Source organism: Somniosus microcephalus, unplaced genomic scaffold (assembly GCF_052327205.1).
Source record: "Somniosus microcephalus isolate GS21.2 unplaced genomic scaffold, FLI_Smic_1.0 unresolved_chr4, whole genome shotgun sequence".
Classification (NCBI taxonomy): Eukaryota; Metazoa; Chordata; class Chondrichthyes; order Squaliformes; family Somniosidae; genus Somniosus; species Somniosus microcephalus.
The window spans coordinates 47528561-47540737 of NW_028225182.1; the positions used below are offsets into that span (position 1 = coordinate 47528561).

Below are 12177 nucleotides of genomic sequence, written 5' to 3' on the forward strand. Positions count from 1 at the left end.
GGCAAGCTCCTCATGTCGGCTGGAGGTGGGTAATTCAAACAAGGTGACAACTTCCATTGAAACACACATCACAGGAGGCAGCCATTCCGCCTATTGCGCCTCCTTGAAAGAGCTCTCCAATTAGTCCCACTCACCCTGCTCTTTCCCCCTAGCCCTGAATATTTGGCTCTTTTGAAAATTACAGTACTATTGAATCTGCTTCCACCGCGCTTTCAGGCAGCGCGTTCCAGATCATAACGCATCACTGTGTGAAAACAAATTCTCGCCTCTGGTCCTTTGGCCAATCATCTTAAATCCAAGGTTTCTGCAGGTTCTCTGGTTCTCGACCCTCCTGCCAGTGGAAACACTTTCTCCTTATTTACTCTATCAAAGGCCCTCATGATTTTGAACACCTCTATTAAATCTCCCCTTAACCTTCTCTGCTCTAAGGAGAACAACCCCAGCTTCTCCAGTCTCTCCACGTAACTGAAGTCCCTCATCCCTGGTACCATTCTGGTCAATCTCCCCTTAACCTTCTCTACTCGAAGGAGAACAATCCCAGCTTCTCCAGTCTCTCCACATCACTGAAGTCCCTCATCCCCGGTACCATTCTGGTCAATCTCCCCTTAACCTTCTTTGCTCTAAGGAGAACAACCCCAGCTTCTCCAGTCTCTCCATGTAACTGAAGTCCCTCATCCCTGGTACCATTCTGGTCAATCTCCCCTTAACCTTCTCTGCTCCAAGGAGAACAATCCCGAGCTTCTCCAGTCTCTCCACGTAACTGAAGTCCCTCATCCCCGGTACCATTCCAAAGATCCAGGGGCACTGCAGGAGTACCTTCACCACAAGGCCTTGGAGAGGGTGCAGAGACTTACTCGCCAGTTCCACATTCTCACCAAGCTCTGGGTAAGGTAGTGGGGGGCTGCGGTCACTCACGAAAGACTCCAGCAAGAGTCAGTGCCTTCGGCAGAGGGAGAAAGTCGAGGGGAGGGAGGGACAGAGGAGAGGTTTGTCGAGAGAAAATTCGAGAACAACTTCTTTGCTTACCCAGATTAGAGGAGAGGTCGGAGTGAAACAATAATTTTGCTGTTTTGCCACAGGCTAACGGCACCCCCCCCCCCGCGGCGGGCTTTATGGGGTGCAGTCAGTGGCAATGGCACGCTACTGTATTCCAACCTCACCTGAACTAGTCCTCGCCGCAAGCAGGAGCAGACTGAAGAGTCAAGGGGCTTCGATTACAGCCTTTCACAAACGGGGATTCCCAAACAGCCAGAACAACAATCTGCAGCACAATATAGGTTCAGGCCAGCAAGAGCTCAGTTAAGCAAACAAAAATGAAGACTCCTCCAACCCACTCAGCCTTATTCTGAACACACACATCCCGCTATCGAGTTGCAAAGCTGGCTCCCGTTTTTCTTCCCCGCCATTAGTTAGCAAGGAGAGAACACGATACAAATTCACACTACAATCTTAGTATTTACAGGAATCAATATCGACCCGCACCGAACAGTACACAACAGCCATCAATGCTATGACAGACGTGACTTCGGAGAGAAACATATTGCTCATATTGTTAGCCCATTTATAGCATTTATACAAACCTATTCAACACAGACAAATTACGAGATAGAGTGGACAGGAAGGACCTATTTCCCTTAGCAGAGAGGCCAATAACCAGGGGGGCATAGATTTAAAGTAATTGGGAGAAGGATTAGAGGGGTGTTGAGGAGAACTTCTTTCACCCAGAGGGTGGTGGGGGTCTGGAACTCACTGCCTGAAAGGGTGGGAGAGGCAGAAACCCTCATCGCATTTAAAAAGTACTTGGATATAGTGCCGAAACCTGCAGGGCTACGGACCAAGAGCTGGAAAGTGTGATTAAGCTGGATCTTCTTCTTAGGCAGTCCCTCGGAACCGAGGATGACTTGCTTCCACACTAAAACGGAGTTCTCAGGTGACTGATGAGTCCAATGCGGGACCTACAGTCTCTGTCACAGGTGGGGCAGACGGTGGTTGAAGGGGCGGGTGGGTGGGGTGCTTGGGTTGACGTGCGCTCCTTGCGCTGCCTGCGCTTGGCTTCCGTTTGCTCCCGGCGGAGAGACTCGAGGCGTTCGGCGCCTTCCCGGATGCTTCGCCTCCACTTTGAATGCTCTCGGGCCAGGGATTCCCAGGTGTCGGTGGGGATGTTACACTTTCTCAAGGAGGCTTTGAGGGTGTCCTTGAAGCGTTTCCTCTGCCCACCTGGGGCTCTCTTGCCGTGCCGGAGCTCCGAGTAGAGCACTTGTTTTGGGAGTCTCGTATCGGGCATGCGGACAATGTGACCCGTCCTTCGGAGCTGATCGAGCGCGGTCAAAGCTTCGATGCTGGGGATGTTGGCCTGAGCGAGAACACCGACGTTGGTGCGCCTATCCTGCCAATGGATTTGCAGGATCTTGTGGAGGCAGCGTTGGTGGTACCTCTCCAGTGCTTTCAGGCGCCTCAAAGCACATTAGGCTGGATCGCTCTTTGTCGGCCGGCGCGGACAGGACCCTTCTGCGACACAAGCCTCTACGACTGAACAATTGCACCGCGAAACAAGTTACTTCAGCACTTACACACTCACCCTGCAGCGCTCCGCGAAAGGAAGGGTTTTTAGGCTAACATCTGAGAGTCCATTTGAATTTTAAAACTTTTTAAAAAAAGGGTAAAAACATCTTTTGTCTTGCGGGATGAGACGTTAAGCCGAGGCCCCCATCTGCCCTCTCAGGTGGACGCAAAAGATCCCGCGGCCACTATTGCGAAGAAGAGCAGGGGGGAGTTCTCCCCGGTGTCCTGGGGCCAATATTTATCCCTCAATCAACAGACGATCTGGGTCATTATCGCATTGCTGTTTGTGGGAGCTTGCTGTGCGCAGATTGGCTGCCGCGTTTCATACATACATACATACATACATACATACAAAGAGGATAGTGCCCCTTGTCTTAGGGACATGATGCCACTCATAGCTGGAGCTGCTCATTCAGTCGCCTGTGTTACTGGAAAGAAAAAAGACTTGCATTTCTCCAGCACCTTTCACAACCACCGGACGTCCCAAAGTGCTTTACAGCCAATGAAGTACTTTTGAAGGGTAGTCACTGTTGTAATGTGGGAAATGCGGCAGCCAATTTTGCGCACAGCAAGCTCCCACAACCAGTAATGTGATAATGATCAGATCATTTGCTTTTTAGTGATATTGATTGACGGATAAAAATTGGCGCCAGGACACCTGGGATAACTCCCCTACTTTTCTTCCAATAATACCATGGGATTTGATAGAGAGAGAGAGAGAGAGAGAGAGAGAGAGAGAGAGAGGGAGCAGACGGGGGTATCAGTTTAATGTCTCATCCGAAAGACGGCCCCTCCGACAGTGCAGCTCTCCCTCAGTACTGCCCCTCCGACAGTGCGGCGCTCCCTCAGTACTGACCCTCCGACAGTGCGGCGCTCCCTCAGTACTGACCCTCCGACAGTGCGGCGCTCCCTCAGTACTGACCCTCCGACAGTGCGGCGCTCCCTCAGTACTGACCCTCCGACAGTGCGGTGCTCCCTCAGTACTGCCCCTCCGACAGTGCGGCGCTCCCTCAGTACTGACCCTCCGACAGTGCGGCGCTCCCTCAGTGCTGACCCTCCGACAGTGCGGCGCTCCATCAGTGCTGCCCCTCCGACAGTGCGGCCCTCCCTCAGTACTGCCCCTCCGACAGCGCGGCGCTCCCTCAGTACTGCCCCTCCGACAGCGCGGCGCTCCCTCAGTACCGCCCCTCCGACAGCGCGGCGCTCCCTCAGTACTGCCCCTCCGACAGTGCGGCCCTCCCTCAGTACTGCCCTCCCTCAGTACTGCCCCTCCGACAGTGCGGTGCTCCCTCAGTACTGCCCCTCCGACAGTGCGGCGCTCCCTCAGTACTGCCCCTCCGACAGCGCGGCGCTCCCTCAGTACTGCCCCTCCGACAGTGCGGCCCTCCCTCAGTACTGCCCCTCCGACGGCGTGGAACTCCCTCAGTACTGCCCCTCCGACAGTGCAGCGCTCCCTCAGTACTGCCCCTCCGACAGTGCAGCGCTCCCTCAGTACTGCGCTCCCTCAGTACTACCCCTCCGACAGTGCGGTGCTCCCTCAGTACTGCCCCTCCGACGGCGCGGCGCTCCCTCAGTACTGCCCCTCCGACGGCACGGCCCTCCCTCAGTACTGCCCCTCCGACGGCGCGGCGCTCCCTCAGTACTGCCCCTCCGACGGCACGGCCCTCCCTCAGTACTGCCCCTCCGACAGTGCGGCGCTCCCTCAGTACTGCCCCTCCGACAGTGCGGCCCTCCCTCAGTACTGCCCCTCCAACAGCGCGGCGCTCCCTCAGTACTGCCCCTCCGACGGCGTGGAACTCCCTCGGCGTTAACCTGGGAGTGTCAGTGTGCAATTTTAAATCTGTGGAGTGGGGACTTGAACCCACAACCTTCTGACTCAAGATAGCGAAAGATAGGGATAGACAGAGTGCTAGAGAGAAAGAGAGAGACAGAGAAAGAGAAAGAGATAGATAGATAGTAGATAGATAGATAGAGACAGAGATACACAGATAGATAGAGAGATAGAGACAGAGACACAGATAGATAGATAGGAGGCAGAGACACTGATAGATAGAGACACAGATAGATAGGAGGCAGAGGCACAGATAGATAGATAGATAGAGAGAGAGACACACAGATAGAGAGACACAGATAGATAGATAGAGAGACACACAGATAGAGAGACACAGATAGATAGATAGGAGGCAGAGACACAGATAGATAGAGAGACACAGATAGATAGGAGGCAGAGACACAGATAGATAGAGAGAGAGACACAGATAGATAGGAGGCAGAGACACAGATAGATAGAGAGACACAGATAGATAGATAGATAGAGAGGGAAAAGCAGTAAGTGAGCCAGTGAGTGCCCCAGTGAGCGGTCGGTGGGGGGAGAAGTCTCCTCCTGCCCTAATGCAGGGGGGCAGAAGCAGCTCCCCGACAAGCTGCAGCGCTGCCGGTCTGTGCTCGCAGTGCGGGGCCACTGACCTGGGCCGGGCCGGTGAAGCAGGCTCCCGGGCCGGTGAAGCGGGCTCTGCCCTCCCCTTCTCTCTCTGCGCTGGTGATCAACCCTCCTCCTCCGGCCGGCCGCCTCTCTCGGGCCTCGGGCCCCGGGTGTTTGCAGCCTCTCTCTCTCTCTCCCTCAGGCTGGCCGCCGACGCTCCTCCAATCCGCCAGAATCCGCCATCTTGTCTGGCCTCCGGCCCGCCGGGTCCTGACAGCCGTGTACAGCCCAAAGCAGCCTCTTCCCCAACTTCCCGGACACCCTCATCGCCTTCCGCCTCCGCCACACCCGTTCAAAATCCCCCTCCTGCTGCATTGAACCACCCCCTCCTACTGTGGACTCAAACCTGCCCTCCCCCGCCCTCCAAAGCCGATTTATCATTTAATTTTCCAGCTAGCTACCAACTAGGACCTGACGCCGACGTCTCTTTCTTCCCCGCCAATCCCAAGTTCAGCCTCAGGGGGGCGCAGACCCACTCAAGAAAGTTTCCCTCCAACTTTCTTTGGGTTTATTTAGAATATTTATTGCTTCTGTAATAAATAATAATATATGTATTGCTTCTGTAATAAATAATAAATAATCAATAATAAATAATAATACATTCATTGCTTCTGTAATAAATAATCAATAATAAATAATACATTTATTGCTTCTGTAATAAAGAATAATAAATAATCAATAATAAATAATAATACATGTATTGCTTCTGTAATAAATAATAAATAATAAACAATCAATAATAATACATTTATTGCTTCTGTAATAAATAAGCAATAATAAATAATAATACATTTATTGCTTCTGTAATAAATAAGCAATAATAATACATTTATTGCTTCTGTAATAAATAATCAATAATAATACATTTATTGCTTCTGTAATAAATAATCAATAATAAATAATAATACATTTATTGCTTCTGTAATAAATAATCAAAAATAAATAATCAATAATAAATAATCAATAATAACTATTAATATATTTATTGCTTCTGTAATAAATAATCAATAATAATCAATAATAAATAATCATACATTTATTGCTTCTGTAATAAATAATCAATAATAAATAATCAATAATAAATAATCATACATTTATTGCTTCTGTAATAAATAATCAATAATAAATAATCAATAATAAATAATACATTTATTGCTTCTGTAAAAAATAATCAATAATAAATCATCAATAATAAATAATTCATTTATTGCTTCTGTAATAAATAATAAATAATAAATAATAATACCTTTATTGCTTGTGTAATAAATAAACAATAATAAATTATCAATAATAAATAATACATTTATTGTTTCTGTAATAAATAATAAATAATCAATAATAAATAATAAATAATCAATAATAAATAATAATACATTCATTGTTTCTGTAATAAATAATCAATAATCAATAATAAATAATAATACATTTATTGCTTCTGTAATAAATAATTAATAATGACCTGCTTCACTTTTAATTGGCAATTGAGTACAGTTTTGGTCTCTTACCTCTTAATGTCTCTTCACTTCTCTTTTGTTCTCTCCCAGCCTGGCCTTCAGTCTTGACAAAGAGTTTGACCCGAAACGTTGACTCTTATTTTCTCTCCATGGATGTTGCCTGGCCTGCTGAGTTTTTCCAGCATTTTCTGTTGTTATTACAGTTTTGGTCTCCTTACCTGAGGAAGGATATACTTGCCATAGAGGGAGTGCAGTGAAGGTTCACCAGACTGGTTCCTGGGATGGGGGGATTGTCCTATGAGGAGAGATTGAGTAGACTAGGCCTATATTCTCTAGAGTTTAGAAGAACGAGAGGTGATCTCATTGAAACATACATCATTCTTTCAGGGCTTGACAGGGTAGATGCAGGGAGGAGGTTTCCCCTGGTTGGAGTGTCTAGAACTGGGGGTCATAGTCTCAGAATAAGGGGTCGGCCATTTAGGACTGAGATAAGGAGGAATTTCTTCACTCAGAGGGTGGTGAATCTCTGCACCAGAGGGCTGTGGATGCTCAGTCGTTGAGTATATTCAAGGCTGAGATCGATATATTTTTGGATTCTAAGGGAATCAAGGGATATGGGGATCGGGCGGGAAAGTGGAGTTGAGGTCGAAGATCAGCCATGATCTCATTGAATGGCGGAGCAGGCTTGAGAGGCCGTTTAGCGTACTCCTGCTCCTATTTTTTATGTTCTTAACAAATTCAATTAAAATTCTATTGCCAGGGTGATAGAAACATAGAAGATAGGAGCAGGAGTCGGCCATTCGGCCCCTCGAGCCTGCTCCGCCATTCAATGAGATCATGGCTGATCATCCACATTCAGTACCCTGTCGCTGCTTTCTCCCCATATCCCTTGATCCCTTTAGCCTTAAGAAATATATCCAACTCCTTCTTGAATATATTTAATGAATTGGCCTCTACTGCCTTCTGTGGTAGAGAATTCCACAGGTTCACCACTCTCTGGGTGAAGAAATTCCTCCTCATCTCTGTCCTAAATGGCTTACCCCTTATCCTTAGACAGTGACCCCTGGTTCTGGACTCCCCGGCCATCGGGAACATCCTTCCTGCATCTAGTCTGTCCAGTCCTGTTAGAATTTTATAAGTTTCGATGAGATCCCCTCTCATTCTTCTAAACTCCAGTGAGTATAAGCCCAATCGACCCAATCTCTCCACATACGTCATTTCCACCATCCCGCGTATCAGTCTGGTGAATCTTCGCTGCACTCCTTCCATGGCAAGTACATCCATCCTCAGATAAGGCGACCAAAACTGCACACAATACTCAAGATGTGGTCTCACTCCAGTCCCTGCGGTACCCACCGGTAGCGGAAGGCCTCGAGCGTGCCGGCGGACACCGCGTGCTCCATCTCCAGGGACACCCCCTAGGGCGCAAACGTGGCCGCGGAAGAGAGGCGGGCAGTCGGGCCGAACGACCCACTCGACCGCCCGCTGCCTGGACCTGTCGATGGCCAGCTTGGCCAGGCCCAGGAGTAGTCCTGCGAGGAGGTCCACCGATCTGCCCACTCCCACCACCGCCCCCCCCACCCCCGCACCGGGTGACCAAAGATCAGGAGCATGGGACTGAAGTGCAGCCAAAAATCGAGGAGCAGCCCCTTCAAATAGTGGAAGTGGGGCTGCAACCTCTCACACTCCATATAGACGTGGAACGTGGACTCCTCCAGGCCGCGGAAAATGCAGGCGGCTGGGAGTCCGTGAACCGACTTAAAACCTTATTGCACGGGACTGCCCCTTCTAATCCTTTCGTCCCTCATGTCCTGTCGCAGGCCCCGCCCCTCGGACTGTAGTCGGCCCTGCTCGCCAGCAGGACTAGACAGACTAGATGCAGGAAGGATGTTCCCGATGGCGGGGGAGTCCAGAACCAGGGGTCACAGTCTAAAGATAAGGGGTAAGCAATTGAGGACAGAAATGAGGAGGAATTTCTTCACCCAGAGAGTGGTGAACCTGTGGAATTCTCTACCACAGAAGGCAATTGAGGCCAATTCATTAAATATATTCAAGAAGGAGTTAGATATATTTCTTAAGGCTAAAGGGATCAAGGGATATGGGAGAAGGCAGGGACAGGGTACTGAGTTTGGATGATCAGCCATGATCTCATTGAATGGCGGAGCAGGCTCGAGGGGCCGAATAGCCTACTCCTGCTCCTATCTTCTATGTTTCTATGTTTAACAAGGTTTTGCCTCGTCTGTTTGGCGGTGTCTCGTAGCTGGTCTGCTGTGTCCTGAGCACAGGCTGAGGACATGGACTCTATCTCGGTTTTGAGGTTGCGGCGTCTGCTGTAGAGCTGGTGTACGAGATGGTTGAGGAGTGTGCGAGACGTACGACGGCAGAGTCTCTCAGCGTAGTCTGTGTTGTAGGTTGACTTGAGTGGGTTCGTGATCTGTAGTCCTTTTGGGATCTTGTCTGCTTTCTTGCATCTCTGTAGAAACTTGATGTCTATGTCGATATGCGCGATCTTCTTGGAGATCCTCTCCACTTTGAGCCGGCAGTTTGTGGTGTCGATAGTCGATAACAGAACGGACTATTGCAAAGAAGCATACCGACAACTGGACAACCAGGAACACTACAGACAGTTACCCGCAGATCCAACCAAAGAACACACCCACCAACTCAACAGACTGATCAAGACCTTCGATCCAGACCTTCAAAGCATCCTACGCGCTCTCATCCCACGTACTCTCCGTGTGGGAGACTTCTACTGCCTCCCAAAGATACACAAAGCCAACACACCCGGACGTCCTATCGTATCAGGCAACGGAACCCTGTGTGAGAACCTCTCTGGATACGTCGAGGGCATCCTGAAACCCATCGTACAGGGAACCCCCAGCTTCTGTCGCGACACTGCAGACTTCTTACAGAAACTCAGCACCCACGGACCAGTTGAACCAGGAACACTCCTCGCCACGATGGACGTCTCGGCACTCTACACCAGTATCCCCCACGATGACGGCATCGCTGCGACAGCCTCAGTACTCAACACCAACAACAGCCAATCTCCAGACGCCATCCTACAACTCATCCACTTCATCCTTGACCACAATGTCTTCACCTTCGACAACCAGTTCTTTACCCAAACACACGGAACAGCCATGGGGACCAAATTCACACCCCAATACGCCAACATCTTCATGCACAAGTTCGAGCAAGACTTCTTCGCTGCACAGGACCTCCAACCAACGCTATACACCAGATACATCGACGACATTTTCTTCCTATGGACCCACGGTGAAGAATCACTGAAAAGACTACACGATAACATCAACAAGTTCCATCCCACCATCATAAGAACATAAGAACATAAGAAATAGGAGCAGGAGTAGGCCATACGGCCCCTCGGGCCTGCTCTGCCATTCAATAGGATCATGGCTGATCTGAATCTAGACTCATGTCCACTTCCCTGCCCTCTCCCCGTAACCCCTAATTCCCTTATCTGCTAGGACAATGTCTATCTCCGTTTTAAATTTATTTAATGTTGCAGCTTCCACAGCTCTCTGGGGTAGCAAAATCCATAGATTTACTACCCTCTGAGTGAAGAAGTTTCTCCTCATCTCAGTTTTGAAAGGGCAGCCCCTTATTCTAAGATTATGCCCCCTAGTTCTAGTCTCACCCATCAGTGGAAACATCCTCACCGCATCCACCAGATCAAGCCCCCTCACAATCTTATATGTTTCAATAAGATCGCCTCTCAATCTTCGGAACTCCAATGAGTAGAGTCCCAACCTATTCAACCTTTCCTCATACGTCAACCCCCTCACCTCCGGAATCAACCGAGTGAACCTTCTCTGAACCGTGGACTGCTCCTCAGAATCGGTTTCATTCTTGGACACACGAATCTCCATCAAAGACGGACACCTCAGCACTTCACTCTACCGCAAGCCCACGGACAACCTCAGGATGCTCCACTTCTCCAGCTTCCACCCTAACCACGTTAAAGAAGCCACCCCCTATGGACAAGCCCTGCGAATACACAGGATCTGCTTAGACGAGGAGGAACGTGATGGACACCTACAGACGCTGAAAGACGCCCTCGTAAGAATGGGATATGACGCTCGACTCGTCGATTGACAGTTCCGATGGGCCACAGCAAAAAATCGCATAGACCTCCTCAGAAGACAAACACGGGACACAACCAACAGAGTACCCTTCGTCGTCCAGTACTTCCCCGGAGCGGAGAAACTACGCCATGTTCTTCGCAGCCTTCAACATGTCATCAATGACGATGAACACCTCGCTAAGGCCATCCCCACGCCTCCACTACTCGCCTTCAAACAGCCGCCTAACCTCCAACAGACCATCGTTCGCAGCAAATTACCCAGCTTTCAGGAGAACAGCGACCACGACACCACACAACCCTGCCACAGCAACCTCTGCAAGACATGCCAGATCATCAACACAGATACCATCATCACACATGAGGACACCACCCACCAGGTACATGGTACATACTCATGTGACTCGGCCAACGTTGTCTACCTCATACGTTGCAGGAAAGGATGCCCTGGAGCATGGTACATCGGCGAGACCATGCAGACACTGCGACAACGGATGAACGGACACCGCGCAACAATCACCAGGCAGGAGTGTTCCCTCCCAGTCGGGGAACACTTCAGCAGTCAAGGACATTCACCCTCCGATCATCGGGTAAGCATTCTCCAAGGCGGCCTTCGAGACACACGACAACGCAAAACCGTAGAGCAGAAACTGATAGCCAAGTTCCGCACTCATGAGGACGGCCTCAACCGGGATCTTGGGTTCATTTCACGCTACATGTAACCCCACCTGACGTAGGGTCATCCAGACTCGAGTCGTCGTTGGCTTGTTCTCTCTACACAGATGCGGCCGGACCTGCTGTGATTTTCAGCAAAAAAAATGTTTTTTTGTCTGTTTTTTGTTTTTCATACAGACCCCAGCATCTGCAACATTTGACCCCTTGTGACCCCACTTCATTGTTCTTTGATGTAATGTTTTCCTGACTCACCTGTTTGGACACCATTCACACCTTTGATTGCTGTGATTATCTCTCTGCCGAGGTGTGATAAATGGCAGTTAGAAAAATTACCTGTAATCATCTGGCATTATTCTCTGACTATATAAGCTGTGTCTTTATGCATCTCTCCACTTCACCTGAAGAAGGAGCAGCGCTCCGAAAGCTTGTGATTTCAAATAAAACTGTTGGACTATAACCTGGTGTTTTGTGACTTCTTATATTTCTCCACCCCAGTCCAACACCGGCATCTCCACCATGTCTTATATTGGGTTTATCAGTGACTGTCTTCCATTGGGTTTATCAGTGACTGTCTTATACTGGGTTTATCAGTGACCATAGAGCACATATACCAGAAACGCTGTTTACGGAGGTCACGGACCATCATCAAAGACCCTACCCACCCCAGCCACAGTCTGTTCGCCCTCCTGCCATCTGGGAGACGCTACAGATGCATTCGCACCCGTACGACCAGATTTAGGAACAGCTTCTTTCCCAGGGCTGTCATCCTACTGAACTCCACAAATAAACTCTAAAGCCTGCACATCTGCCAATGCACTTTATTGTGGTTATGTTTATGTTAATGTATTGCAAGCCAAATGAATGTTGAATGTTTAAATGTCTTCATCTAAATGTGCACT

The 12177-nt window shown here is 49.3% G+C and overlaps 1 protein-coding gene across 3 annotated transcripts in view; it reads right to left on the reverse strand.

Annotated features, from left to right (window-relative positions):
- The window catches only part of taf6 (TAF6 RNA polymerase II, TATA box binding protein (TBP)-associated factor), a 63757-nt gene extending 58456 nt beyond the window's left edge, over window positions 1-5301 (reverse strand). The window contains exon 1 of one of the 3 annotated variants that reach the window (XM_085977472.1): window positions 5029-5301. The gene's annotated coding sequence lies outside the window, so the exon portion shown is untranslated. The remainder of the gene's footprint in view (window positions 1-5028) is intronic. The other 2 variants (XM_085977471.1, XM_085977473.1) reach the window with 2 other exon arrangements.
- Between the last annotated feature and the right edge of the window lie 6876 nt (window positions 5302-12177).